The sequence below is a fragment of the Bombus fervidus genome, chromosome 4 (genome assembly GCF_041682495.2).
Source record: "Bombus fervidus isolate BK054 chromosome 4, iyBomFerv1, whole genome shotgun sequence".
Classification (NCBI taxonomy): Eukaryota; Metazoa; Arthropoda; class Insecta; order Hymenoptera; family Apidae; genus Bombus; species Bombus fervidus.
The window spans coordinates 12,866,769-12,881,929 of NC_091520.1; the positions used below are offsets into that span (position 1 = coordinate 12,866,769).

The 15,161-nt window shown below is 47.1% G+C and overlaps 1 protein-coding gene and 1 long non-coding RNA gene across 4 annotated transcripts in view; one reads left to right on the plus strand and one right to left on the minus strand.

The window, feature by feature from the left end:
- The window catches only part of Pum (pumilio), a 63,397-nt gene that overhangs the window by 27,327 nt on the left and 20,909 nt on the right, over positions 1-15,161 (plus strand). The gene's annotated exons all lie outside the window — the stretch shown is intronic.
- On the minus strand, positions 10,281-12,824 carry LOC139986153 (uncharacterized). Its single transcript, XR_011799586.1, has 3 exons — positions 12,327-12,824; positions 10,602-11,565; positions 10,281-10,472 (listed from the first exon to the last, which is right to left on the minus strand). It is a non-coding gene; the product is annotated as an uncharacterized lncRNA (long non-coding RNA).

Below are 15,161 nucleotides of genomic sequence, written 5' to 3' on the forward strand. Positions count from 1 at the left end.
CTTCTGGTGTGTGTTCACATTTGTACTTTGCTCGCCCCCTCCCCTTCCACGGCCAGCTATATTCTCATGGGCAACCGTATTTGCGCATTTATGTACATGGAAGCACGAAGTTGCTGATATGTAAATAATAGCTGCTGCAAGGTACGGTTGGATAGGGGGTATGAATAGTCCTCTCCCCTTTTTGATTGCCTCTCCTCCTTTTCTTCGCCGATACATCGAGTTCTCTCCTCGTTCCACTCGCTACATTCTCTTTTCTCCTATAATTACTTCTTTTTATTTTTTTCCTATAACTATCCATCGGTTTTCTCGCCCAGTTTCCGTTTCTCCCACTCATCTTCGATCTACTACTCTACTACTACTACACTGTCGGTTTCATCCTCTCTTTCTTGCTCCCCGCTTCTTGCCTCTTTTCCATATTCCTTTTCTTTCTCTCTCTCTCTCTCTCTCTCTCTCTTCTTTTTTTTTAACTATTACCCACTGTCTTCTTTCTCTCCGTCTCCGAGCTTTTCTCTCGCTCGCACTCTTCTTTTCTCTCCGCTGCTCTGCTTCTCCGTCATGTTGTGTATTTTCCTCCTTTTTTCTTTTATAACACGCCCCTTCCCTCCCCGGTGGCCGCTTCTGTGTCGGTGGTTCCCATCTCTCTCTTTGTCACTCCCCGCACAGCTCCACTCTGTGTGTCGCCGTATCGTTCTATATGTATATATGTGTGGCCGCAAAAGGGAAAGGGGGAGAGCTCCCTGTAGACAATAGGCTGTTGGCTACGGGCGACGACAATGTGCCGGCTGTGCAAGAAAGAGGGCTGCCTTCACCCGTCTGCTTTCCTCTCCTTCGACGCTCTCGTTTCTTCTCCTCCGCGCTCTCCTTCCTCTCTTCCGCTCCCTTTCGACTCTTCACCGGCCCTGAGAACCCTCGAGGTGGTACAGCGTACATCAAAATTAAGGCACGGCCAATTAAAGTCGCGCGAAACACGTCTCTCTCTCTCTCTTTCTCCGTGACGCGTTTCTCGGCTGAACAAGGAAATTTCACGGACGAGACGCGAAAAGTTGGCGGGATTTTTAGCCGGCGTTCAAACGATATTTCGGGATCGACGATATTTTCGACGCCGCGGTAATACACGCAGGGGAGAGAAAAAAAGAGTTGCCGGTGCGTCGTAATAATAACGCTCAGCCGCAAAAGCAGTCTGCAGCTTTTCTAAACTTGTCAGGTCGACGTGAAAATCGATACACGCACACGAAGTGGAAAGAGATGGGAAAGTGCGACCCGTTTTGCGTTCGTATTAGTTTATAGTTGATTATTGGCATTTAGGAGACATATATGTATATGTATATATATACATATATATATATACATAGTGCTGCGTTTTGAATCTAACCCAGTATTAACCCTTTCCTGTGTGCTGGTTCGATCGAAGGAGAAACAATGCCAGGAGTATTGTAGGCCAATTGATTTTATTTTTTCCTCCCTCTTTCAAAGGATCACGCTCGGTACACATCGAATATACACGGTTACTTTTTTATTCTGTCTTCTGTTATCCGGGATACGATATCATCTCGGGATACCCTTCAGTTTCATTCGGAGACTTGATTCATCATACCGTCAGTGCATCCGTGTCACGAGTACGGCTTTCCCCCGGGGATGAAATTTTCGATCTTCGATTTGTTTCCTTTTTTCCCACTTTGTTTTTTCTTTGTCTGTACTTTCTACGCGTAGTCTCGAAATCGATGGCAATAGGAGTCCGAAACGCGATTCGTATCCCGATTTATTGCACCTTTGCTCTTCTTATTTCTGCTCTCGTCGACGTTATCGTCGCCGTTGCCGCCGCCGTGCTAATACTTCTAGTTACTTTTTCACCTGCGAGCGAGTTTCTGATCTTCGTGCAAACCTCTCGACTAGCAAGGCGACACCGGGGGCAGGCAGGAAGAACAGGCAGGGCCGTACTTTGGGGTGAGCCAGTTCCCTCTTGGCTCCGCTCTGTGTGCCAAGGCACGAAGGGGGTAGTCGTCATCTTCTTTTGAATCTCATGAAACTCGCGCGCGCGCCCGCCTTTGTCTCACCCTCGTCCAAGTGCAGGTGGTTGGGGCGGCAGGGCCGTACGCTCAAAAGCACTTGGACGGGAAGAGAGAGAAGGGAAACAGAGAAGGAAGGAGCCGAGAGGATAGAGAGGAGGGTGCCTCGGGGACAGGGTCTCAGGAACGTCTGTCAATATTGGAAATTACATGCAAAGTCTCGTGCTACTTTCACTGGGCAACTGAATTATTCAGAATAATCATAGTCGCGCTTGTACGCGCGCCGGACACCGCAAGAAATCGAGGGGTTGCATGGCACGTCGCGTAGGATCCTCACCCCCGTACGTGTGTATCGGCTGCCAAGGAAAATTTCATTTTCCGGAAGTCAACGGCATTGCGATGCTCACCCGTACTCGGCTCGTTTTCAGTAAACGACGCTTAACATTCCACTGGTGGCGCTGTTTATTGCTTGGTCGTTTTAGGAGCGACGGTGACCTCTCAAAGTTTCATTCTCGTCGCTCAGGCAGTGTATCAAAAAAGAGGAAGGGGACTGTCTCGCAGTTATTTCTCTCTATGAAAATATTTATTCCTTCTTCAACGAGAACAATGATGACAGAGATCGTCTCGCGAGGTCTTGTCATAAAAAAGAGCGACGAGTTAAACCAGGCAAGCATTCCGCGTATCTTAATGCACGATCGTTTATTCACCTGTTTCGTTTGAATCGCTATGAGCGCAATTAAAAGCCGAAATTTAATCACACGCCGTGAACACGCACGTCCGCTGTACAACCAGATTCTCGAGTACATCAACGCTCTTGAATGGGATCAATGAATTCTCTGCAAGTCGGTGTACGACCGTCGAATGTTAGAGGAGAAATGGTTGGATTCGCTAGGTTCGGCGTATCCTCGCCAAAGAAGCGAATGAAAGGGAGCTGGAAGGACCTTGGAAATCGTCGAAGTTGAGACAGTCGGTGTGCCGTTCTCTCTTCGATCGGGAATGGTACGACGAGGAAAGAGGGCTCTCTTGGTTTGCAGTCTGTTTGCCGATCCCGAGAAATGTTCTCCGGCTCAGAGAAAAACGCGGAAATGGTTCTGTAGTGGGAAAAATGTACACGAATGGAAAATGTACGCTTATGCGTACACGAATAGGCGGAACACGGAACACGACGCGTCGCGACGATTAATCGGTCATTAATTCCCGGTCGATCGGCAGTACGGTTGTACAGGGAGATACGTTTGAAAACCGGCAAGGCGAATCTTCCCGCGAAATCGTGGAAGCTCTCGTGGCTTTGTCGTGTCCTCGGCAAAAGAAGAGCCCATTGGGAGGGAAGGGAGAGGGTGAAGGAGTCTCTGAGGGCGACAGGGCTGTATTCTCGTTGGGTCTTGCCACGAGTAGAACGAACTGTCTGCTCGTTGGCGAGAGAGAGTTCGGAGCAAATCACGGCTAGAGGAAAGGAGAAAGATCGAGGGAATGGAGAAAAAGAGAGAAGGATGAGTGGGAAGGGGAGAGAGCAGGAAGACGGAAAGAATGAAAAAGCGAAAGAAGGAACGAGGAGCGAAAGAGTGGAAACGAGACGGATGCACGACGATGAGAGCGAAAAAGAGGGAGCGATAAAAGGAGAATGAGCACGGAGAGCCAAAAGAGAAGGAACGAGCTCAGGGCTAGAAGAGGGAAAGAGAAAGGAACGGGGGCTAGGATGGAGAGAAACAGAGAGGCAAAAGGAGAGTGGGAAAGGGAGGAAGAGAGAGGGGTGTACGCGTCACACCGGCCGCGTCGCGTCGCGTCACTCAAAGCTCGGGCCATGGGAGCGAGGAGGCTCGAGAGGAGGCAGTCAGTTCTCAACTGCCTTTCTATGCGGCAACCGTTGCGAGCGCGGCTTAAGCCCGGATCACGCTGGACTTAACGGCTCGCTACGGAGAACCGGCCTTCTTTACACCGCGCTTTCGTCGAAGCACGCTGGATACCAACGAAGCTCGAACAGCTTGAACGCATTATCAGGACACAAGGAACCTATTGTCGTGTCGTACGTGTGTGCTCCATTCAACGGTATATCCGCGGTGTCACAAAGAGAAACTATGACTTCTACCTCGAAGGTGTATCATCACCTGATCTTCCGTGTTTAAGTCGCATAATCTTCGTGCCTTCTGTGATTCTTTCTAAAAGAATCGCCCCCGTGTCGCTTTCCTTTTTGCCGTTGTTATTACGGTTAGACGTATATACAAGTGTCTCGTCGAGAGCAATACTATAGTTTTACACAGTGTCCAATCTCGGGAGTGTGTGCAACCAAGGAAACACCACGTGGTTCCGCGTAATTGTCGTTTACCTTTTTGACAGTGATCGATCGTTTGTTCGTTCGCGCGTACGCGGAAAGCGATGTTCAACCGTCGAATCGTCGCGCGACAGATCATTCTGACGGAACAGTGATCGTTGGCGGATCAAAAGGGGGAATGCCAGCATCGGTTTACCGCAAAGTTTCACCGATCTGTCGTTTCCCTCCTAAACTTGGTAACTTTACGAAACATGAAATCCAACTTTAGATTCCATTGAAACGTAACTCGTGAAAAGTGCGAGGAAGTACGATAGAAGGAAAAAGAAAAAAGAAAAGAGAAAGAAAGATAGAAGAACGGAAAAAAGAAAAGTTCCTTCGATTTCTCCGTGAATTTTTGTGCCCGCGTGTGTACGTGAACGTTGTATAGATTCGAGACGATTATCGAAGCGGACGCGATAATAAATGCTAGCGTCTCGCGAAGCCCCGTCCGTTGGCTGAGCGGCAGAAGGATTAGGGGGAGAAAAAGAAGAGCGGAGGAGGAAATCTCAGCCCTGGGTCTGAAAATATGGTGGTGCTCGAGCTGGAGACCGTATATGCCCAGGCCGCCCCCCATACGAAATTGCTGAACAAGCGTTTCGTCGGGGCACACCATTGGCTGGGCCCTCTGAAGGAGGCCCTGGTCGCTCGTCTTGCGGCTGACAAGGTACGGACTTAATCCACTGCGCATTTACGCGCCATCTCCCCACGATATACGTATTCCACTCGATAGATCTGTCTCATCGGGGGTTGCCGCGCGATCACCTTGAACGTTCATTCTCTCTTCGAACATAACTTGTGCAAGTTTACGATGACTTTTGGATACTCGGTTTCTAAACGTCGCCACGAACGATATTTATAAGCGTGTAGAATTCCTGCACGATGCACTCATCAGCTGGCATTAGACAAAACCGTTCATTGAAGATTTCGTCGGCGGGACTAATCCACGACGAGCCGCGCGAATGTTATTTATAATGCATCGGGACCGCGAAACGATTTCCTAATACTGTTGCACGAGCAAAAATCATCCGGGAGAAAGGTGGATTTTTGCCGGGAATGCGGCTAAATCGTTTTGCGCTCCGTAGATCGAGAACCGTTTTTTCACAGCGTTAGGGTTCTCTCTCATCGGCGCCGCGCGAGGTATGAAGCAACGCTTCGAGGCAGCCTTATATATCAGCGTTTTAATCAACACCACGATACACGGTTAATCTCGATCGATTTTTTTCCTCTCGCCGCGGGAGCTAATGAAACGAACGAGATCGGTTACGTCCAGTTTCCGAACGGTTTAACCGAACGAGCGGCCAGGCTATTGCTATCCGTTACACACGCTATTCTCGATCGAATATGCGCAATAAAAAAGTTACTCTATTAAATATTTAAAGTTTTGCCGTTAATGAGGCTGCATATGTGTATCAGCGTACGCTAACTGTATTAGGTCAGGAACGTGCATATGCGCATATCGAGCCCTCCTCTCTCCACCGATATATCCGAGCAGATATAATCGAGTAACCTGCTTTAACCTCGAATAACACGCGTCCTGATTTAAGAACTGCATCTCCGATAAACAGAGGGGAATATAATTTGTCCTGCGGTTATCGTTCCGATACAAATTCCTCGAGTTTCGCCGTGCATTGAACATACAATGTAAAAAAAGTGTCAGGAAATGGTGACTTCGATTAACGAATTATCGTATTTTTCACATTTTTTATCGTTTCTCCCGGAAAATAGATAAAAGCAGCGTAACAAAGGAGTATCGAAGTTGTAGACTTCGCCGTGAATCAGAACCGATGTGCAGCGACACGTTTTGTAATTCTCGTTGGAAAATAGTCTTCACGTTCCGATTACCGGTTACACAGCGCATCCGCGCTATTTTTCTCCCCTTGGGAGGAACTTTTTCCTAGGGAAAATTGGTTCTCGGATGTCGCCACGGTCGCGGTTCTTAATTTACCCTCGTGAAGGAAAGAGGAGAACCGAGTGAAAGAAATGGTGGAGAGGAAAGGAAGAACGACTCAAAGCGGAAGACCGTGAGACACTCGATAATTAAGAGAGAAAACGAATACAGGAGCTGTGTTTTATCTACGCGGAGTCACGACAAGTTCCAACGGAACTCTGCTCGTGGAAAACGAACGGTTGTTTCGCGTTTACGAGTTCCTTAATCCTCGTTGGCTCTGTACCGACTACAGGCTACGATGTTCGGCGAGTTTAAAAATTTGTTCGTCGATCTCAGCGCGACTCGATCCACCTCCGTGGAATACTAATCGCGCATAGATCCGTCGCAAGGAGTACGAGCTTCGTACAGAAGCACTTAGCGCACTCTTCTTTTTTCTTTTTTTCTTTCCTTCTTTTCCTCGCGTTCCACCACCAGCAAAGACGTCGTTAAAAAGTCTTACGAAGCAGAAATCCGGTTACATATTGTTCGCCTGCGCGAAATTTAAGCGTGCAATTTTTTCGGATCATGTTTGAGCAACCGGCGGCCGGCTAGAGAAGCTCGTTGAGTTCCCGGGGCATTAATTCGATTCACCGGCAAGCCACTATAAACGGTAATTAATAATACAAGCGTTACAAGGTTCTTAGGTTCGTTCGGTAGTTGTCTTAATTAACGACGATTAATTAAGATGAACGTGACTCGATTGCGCCTCGATTCGAAGCATCGTTGTGTAGGTAATCCGATCCGTTGCGTGTGCGATTTTCATTGCAAACTTGCAAATAATTTGATCTACGATGATCCTATTCTCTATAGGCAGCACAATTACGTATATATACGTATAGGATATTACGATGCGATTAATTTAACTTTCGAAATCCAATATGTAATAGTAAAGCCAATGTTTGTAATTGGAAAACATTGTGCAGTTATAGTCGATTTACTCGATGTGCGCTTCAGATTGTTTAATTTCTACGTTGAAGATTAGATTAAGAACGCTCTAAAGTAATAAGAAGACTGGCCAGATTAATGCAACTGGTGATACTTAAAAAATATATTATTGTCAAGTTTTTTAGGAGTCACAGTTCACCAAAATTCGTACGATACGTGTCGGACAAAGTGTCGGAATTCTTGTGTTTGAGCAAAATAGACTTCTAATCGGATAACTACGTTAGAGCCAATGTCGAATAACTCGTCGTTTCTGCCAAGGGAATCTTATGAAATGGAAATACATGGAGATCGATAATGTTCGGTGGTTGGTTAGACTCGTCTGGCTGTCGGCTGAATAGTAGCGTGTTTGTAACTCGAGAATTTTCGTATCGTTCTCGGTATATTAAATTTGATTATGCAATTTGCTGGCTAGTGTCGGATGAGCGTCTTCTTATCAGCGGGGGTCTTTTTGATTGGCATTTTGACAAATAGACCTGAACCCTGTTTGCTCTTATGTGCACGTGTCATGCCGTGGTATAAACCCAAAGTGTCTTTGATAACCTCGGTGAAAGCGCACGCGATATGCTAATGTCTTCGATACTTCCGACATGCGGGCACTCTCGAACGTGGCGCGGCGACGAAATACCACTCGAAACGAGCAGCGACTTCTCTCCTCCTTTGTCGGTACGCTTCGTCCACAACTGTGACGTCACCTTGCAACCAAAACTGTCCTCGACTCTCTACGGTCACTCGTAATATCTCGTCGAACGTTCAACGAACCTTGAAAACGTCTGTGCGAAAGAACATTTCATTTAAAATCTCTTTCAATCGTTCTCATTCGGTTTCTCTGTTCTATTATATTTTGCAATGTTGCGTTTATCGCTGCCACATATAATATTCGGGCAATTTATTATCACGGTATGAGAAACGTATTTTATTAACGTGTAAATGTTCAAAGCAACCCGAGCTAGCTTCAACCACGATTTATCGAGATCTCGGTGTTCGCGTGCGGCACTGTGATGCTCCGCCATAACCACGTACGTTATACCTCTCCAATATATTTGTCTTATCTGTTAGTTCCCGTCTTCCTGGCCGTTTTTCCGCCCCACTTTTGTGCAGCAACTCACGAAACCACCACCGTGTTCTCCTCGTCGACTCTCTCCCAGCGAGTCACAGAGCGGAAACGGCTATGTTGTAAGGTGTATTGTTCATCGTGTCGTATGTCTTGTCGATAGTATCGCGTAAACGATAATGACGTCAATTAGAATTTTCACCAAACTAGTTCGATAAAAATTGGAGGTTCGCGCGAGATAATTGGAAATTTTTTACGGTATGTCCCCGTGAGCTTGACTTCGGACGTTCGGATATTCTGTTCGAGATAGAAGCAAATCCAGTGGACGCGGCAGAACGTGCGCAGCGTAGCGTGAGTTAATTCACAACGACGAAAGTCACGGGGGGAACATAGTTTACCATAATTCCACCTTTTACCCCCGGGTTCTTCTATCCGCCAACGGTTTTCCTCTCACTCCACCTTTTCATCCGTAGTCTTCGTCTATGGAAATTTAATTATCACGCCGACTGGCTCTTTCTCTCTACGATGCACACGATAATGATTTTCCTCTATGCTCTCCATAATCATTCCGCTCCCGCCTCCGAAGGAAGGAAGAAAAAAGATCGCCGTTCGACTATCGCCATCATCGGTGAAGAACAGATTTGTACTTATTTTCCTGTATTTTCTCTCTCTCTCTCTCTCTCTCTTTCTTTCTGTTTTCTCAACAACGAGAGAATGGCGCCGCAACGCGAAGACGAAATACGAAACCTATTTCGTTCTTGGCTTCCTCCGTCCCTGAAAATCTAATTATTACCCCACCTTGAGCGGTGTACTGGCCGTACTCGCCAACACGCAAAGTAGTTCTCGATCCTAATCTGGACAAAAGAACTTCTATATAAGCAATGCCAATTCATTCCGGCGCGAAGGTTCGCGCGCATTTGACCCGCTTCTCGGCTCGGACACGTCGATCTTTCGCGTTCGAGAATCGAATTTAAAGTTCCACCAGGATATCGAAGTTAGCGTATGCCGACCGGGGTGAAAACAAACGAACCTCGTAAAACGAAGTTAACACTACGCCTGGTCTCGGTGTACCGCGCGCCACGCTCGATTTACCTTTACCTCCCATTGTGCGGAAAAGTTAAATTCTTCCTAATTGGTCCGCGAGTTGCACCTACCGCCGCCGAGCCTTTCCGCCTCTTTTCACCTTTCCTCCACGCTGAAAATTTAATTATCGTGTGTCGACCGAGCACGACCCGTTTACGCATAACGTCGCCGTGGCTTGTCCGCAAAACGATTCGTTCCATCGGATTTTCCGTTGCTTCTCCTTCTTTCCCCTTCTCATTAATCTCCGTCCTACGCTGTCCTTTAATAATACGATGTAAATTACGCACCGGTTTCTAGACGTTGAGACGGTAGTTGCGGAAATGCGCGGCGAACTTGAAAACGTTTCTTTATATACATACATTGTTTGTAGTACGCGGCAAAGAAACTCGCGACTCTTGGAATCGCGAGCAAGATTTTTGCGATTAACCGTTTCACGAATGAAGACGTACTGCGGTTCACAAGCTTCGCTGTCAATTTCATCGACGGTATCTCGCGGATGAACGCGCGGAATCGTTAGATAACGAGATCACGCACTGTCTGGTAGAAACGATCGATAGAAGAATGGAGGTCTCCGCGTTTAATGGCAATTGGATTTCAAGAATCCAGCGAAATCCACGCCGTTTAATATCGCGTCAATGGCGCGTGCTGTATATGCCCAATCGAATGGTTCGACGCTTCTTTCGTCCTCTTTCAAAACCCTTTTCTTCCAATACTATACCATTTTGCTCGGTGGTTAGTCTAACCGCGAACCACGATGCTCGATGGAATGCTAAGAACACAGTGGAGGGCTTCTCGAGCCCCTTTCCACCTCCTTCCACCCCACCGTCCCTTCGCCTGTCTTCTTTCGATACCGTTGCATCGGCCATTGCATAAACCGCTTGCTTCTTGCCACAGAGACCCGGAACTCGAGTAGTTCTCAAGACGAGCCTTTCAATTTCCAACTATGCCAATAGAAAAAAAAATCCATTTCGATAAACCCCGTTGTAATCGGTCTGGGGTTATTAAACGTCTGGTGATGGAGTAGCCGCGATTTGAGGTAATAAGCCTCTCTCGTTTTCTCCGCTCCTCCCCCTTTTCTTCCTTCTCTTCTGGCTTCTTCCCTTTCCCTTCCCTTCTCTTCCTTTTCCTTGAGCAAGGGGATTATTGTTCGCCCTGTTAACAGAATATCACGATGTAATCGTCGTTGTCGATTAAAATATTTTTGCGAGCCATTGGAATTCGACGCGACCCAATTTGCGGTAGCCAGTCGAGCGAAGTAAATTGCGTTTTCGCGTACTTTACCAGTTAAGTCATCGAGCCATCCACCTTTCAAGTCTTATCCATCAGACGTAGCGGTGTATTGTAACTTGTGGTGCAACTCGTGGTGCATTCGGTAACGACCTTTCGTTTGCGAACGAGAGGTCTATTTATACGCCTCGCAGGATTTATGCGGCGACTGCCAATGTCAACATGTTCGATTGTGCGCGGGAAACGAGCCACTTTCAACTCGCGAAAACGTGTATACCGCGTAATTTCATGCAGAGCGCTAAGTTTCCCATTTTAGAGTAGCTTAAGCACGTCGTCGTGATTCTAAAGCATTTATTATCACTCTGTACGATTTTTCAAACGATCACATTCTACGTAACTTTCTCAACTCTCAACTTTTCCAATATAAGGAATATTCATTGAAGTTCTCCAACAGGGAATATTAATTCGCGATCCGAGATGGAAAGTACGCTTTCAAAGTTTTGAAAAACAAAACGCGTTCAACGATTAGATTGATCGTGAATCACAAGGTGGCGTCTGATACGCGAACCACGTACGCAATTCCGGTGCCCGATAGGAACGTCGTTCGATGCATTTCGATGTCATTGTCGCATTTTCCTCTGAAACGGTAGCACTTGTAGATGCATCTGGCAATTTCTATGGAGCATTGTCTGTGGCGCGCTGCATTGACTAGCCAGAAAACCCACAGCTGTCGAGGTCCGTGAGCTGGTGACTCGGTTATTCGCGCCTTCCTTTTGACACGTTTCGTCCTTATCTACTTCCGCGTCCTTTTCGCCGTGAAAGTGTTTCGAGCGCGATCGATCGCGAGCGCTCGCCTTTCCACGTTTTCCTTTTCCTCGTCTGCCTCCTCCTCTTCCTCTTTTCCCCGGTAACTCGGTCGTCTTCACGATTCACGGTAGAAACATTTTAAACGTTCGAACGACGGTTCACAACAGCCGCGCTAGGATTCCAAGTTTTTACGTGACCGATCGATGCATTCCTGTAAAAAGAAAAACGCTTTGAATAAGGATGATACTTGGTCGATAAGCTGAACGGAATCGAAATCGAGGTACATATATGCTCGGTAATGTTCGCGATACTTCTCCCTGTGCGCGTGGACCGCTACGAGTTCCAGAAAAATATAAAGCGGAGAACGATGCCAGGCGATCGTTCTTTCGTTGAAACGCGCGGCGGGGAAGTGAAATAGCTAAGCAGGGATCGAGAAAGAGGAAGAAAAAAGAAGAGAGGAGAGAGGCAGAGGGAGATTTGCATGGAACGACGCTTTATTATGCATACGACAGATTTGCCGTGAATTCAAGGCTGCACTTTCAGTCGTCCTGCCATATCTCGCTTACGGAGAAATACACGGTATATCGGCACGTATACGACGTTCTCGTATCTACGGTTCATCCTGCGGTGAAATCGGCGCGATTCGGTGATCCCTTTTCATAGCGATCTCGCGTGGAAAGTATGGACATATGGAAGAGAACGGGTTCCAGAGGATCCCATAGACGAGGAACGCACGTGAAGCGTCGTGCAAACAGCATGAGCGCGCACCGAGGGGAAAAATAGGACTTTTATCCGAGAATTTTAAAGTGAAAACGCGACGATGAACTCCCGCCAAGTACCCGTCCCGCGCTAATTAACATTATTTCCTTTTCGCTGCGGCTTTCGCGGATCGAGGGAGTGCCGTCGTTGTTTTTATTGCGAGAAAAACGGATTAAAATGTGTAACATCTCTTTTGCGGATTGTTAAACTAACTTTTCGAAAAGAGCGAGCCATGTGCAGACCATAGCGATGCCAGCCTTTTATCCTCTCTCGTGTCTGGCATTCAGAATAAATCTAATCCTTTTCCCTTCTTCCTTATTCGTTCGCTTCTTTTTTAAATAAATTGGAGGCGCAGAGTCTACGCGCAGATGCCAGGAATATTTCATTTGTGCGTCCCGTGCTCGTCCGAGTTCCGCCGGCTTTTATTCTCTCGGAGAAGCGCTCCGTCTTCGGTCTTGTCGGTCGCGATAACAGCCGCTCGCTGCTCGCTCTGGCCTGATTCTGGAATTCCTGTAGGATAGAAAACGGCTGCGATGCGTCTTCCTCATTCGGAGCGAGATATACACGAGTTTTCGTTCGCAGCCTCGGGCTTACGTCGCATTCCTCTCGATGATCGCCCTTTTTACGGTTCAATGCGCACCGATCACATATTTTACTCCATTTCCGTTCGCGAAATTATAACACTACCATCGATCGTCCTTCGATATTCATCCAATACTACGCGCAAATTGTCGTCGACGATCTTACATCGCTACGTATATACATCATTTCAGGTCGCGTGTAAATAAATACCGGTTATCAAATAGATTGATATAAATAACGATTAATTAGACGATAAAGATGGCAGTTTTCTGGTAGGATGTCGTTTAGGGACGCGATAATTCACGTTCCGGTTGAACCGCGTCACTTCCTCCCATCTCACGGCGAATCTACCTTACGTATATACGTCTCACACGAAGGGAATGTAATAATTACCAGGGCAGGTCTTATTACCACGGAGGTCTCGCGTTACCGCTGAGCAAGCGGCCACGATGAGATAGCGCTCCTCTGTCTTCGTGCTCTCACGTTGGCTGACTTCTTGTTGGTCGAACCAACCAGAGAGATATGTATACCGTGTTACCACGGTGGCTAGTTAGTCACTTAGCGGATAGTTCCCTGTGGGATCAGCCTTGTCCTCGAGATTGTTGTAGCTTTCAGCGATATCAACCGTCTTATCATACGTATAGAACATTATTGGATAAATCATGAAGAGATGTAATCTGGAGATCGGTAGGCTGGTCTTTCATGTGGTTTTTCCTTGTCGATCGATTCTCGTCGACTTTCGTTCGGATTTTTCACCGGAGTTCGTCTCTGCACGCACATAAAGATCGACGTATAGTAGAGAATACAACGTATAGTAGGTTTGGTATCGTCGACGTCGACACCGGCGTCATGTAATCGAATATCGTAGCTCGGACAATTTTTAGCAAACGACTGCGGTTGAAATTTAATTCGAGATTACGCGGAATCACGAGTCTCGAAACGCGAACGACGTTCTCGACGCGGGAAACGGATGAAATAATAGGATTCTTGTTGAATCGCATGTCGTTTGACGTAATCAGAGTATCGCGCTTTAAGCTTAATGTCTTTATCGTCCGTGTAATGGACGAACGTTTCTACTATTATCAGGTTTTCCAAGTGCTGACTATCTCGGGTATTATCTTACTGAATTTTTCTAATTAGTTCAAGCAGTCCGGCGAATGTAACCCGCGTGCAAGCGTGTACGAACCGAGGAACGATCTGCTGGCAAATACGCGAACGTTTGATTAATAACAGCCGCGTTTAGTTTCCTAACGAGCTCCTTCGACCCCGAGGAACGGACTTCAGGCTGATGGTTCGCGGGACTCGATTATTCTTATCGCGACGAATTTCCGCTGCTAGCTTTTTTATTCCGGAAACTGCCACTTCCGCTCCCTCAACTCTGTTTTGCTTTCCCTTCTTTTTCTCTCGCGCGCTACGTTCAGAAGAAAACGATGCATAGACGTGTCGTGGTTAATATGTTTTACGGTGGCACGATTAATAATCGTTGCAGGTCGCGCAAGAGCTGCCGTCCCCCCTCAGCGCCTGAATACAAAACGGTGTCTCATCCTCTTTCCTTCTGTTGTATGGCAAAGCATTCGATACGATAATTCTGCAAAGACTAGTGGAAATGACGCTGATCGCGATATAGAAAAGTTATCGATTCGTGCGATTTGTAGGCGTTCAGCTAAGACTGTCGTCGAAGGAATCGATGACGTTGGCAGTTACCATCAAGGTTCTGCTTGTCCGCCCAATGCAGCGCGACAGTCGCTAGTGATTTCGATGCGACGCGAATTGCAGGCTGCACGTGAAATTCGATCGTTTTTTCTCCTGATCTGGCAGCGTGACACGACGCCACGCGTTGTTGAGCGAGCTCGTTTCTTCTTCGACGAGTTCGCACGATGATAGGTATTACGATGATGCCGATGAAGCCGGTTTCGTTTATTATACCAGGCTCCAACGAGGAATTTATTATTCGCGATTGTACGAGCTCGCGTCCCACCCGCCGTCCTCCTTTCTGTTTCGTTCACGGATCACGTATTTTCACGTGTTTTATTTAGTTCGCCATTGTTGCGGGCACGCGCGCGCGACGCTTTTCGCAGTCCATCATCAACCGCCATCACAGTCAGCGGCGACTTCGATCTTTTATTCCACTTCGTTTTCAAACCACCACAGATTTCTTTCCTACCGAGCTATTAACGGCCGACAGAAGAATTCCATTTGAAACTTGTTCGATGGAAGTTTAACCGAGGTGTCCGAAAGCGGCAGCGAGGGAAGAAAAGGGAGGAGGAGAAAGCCAATCGGAGAAAGGGAGATAGAGAGACACGGTTTGCCTTGAGAGCGAGGTAATAAGCCGGAAGGTTCTTTCGTAAAAGGAAACAAAATTAAATTCTATCTTGCGGATGGTATATTGACTCGAACACGCTAGGAATATTGATGAGATTTTTAGGAGAACCACCTCGCCTTCAATTACGTAATCTGTCGAGTACC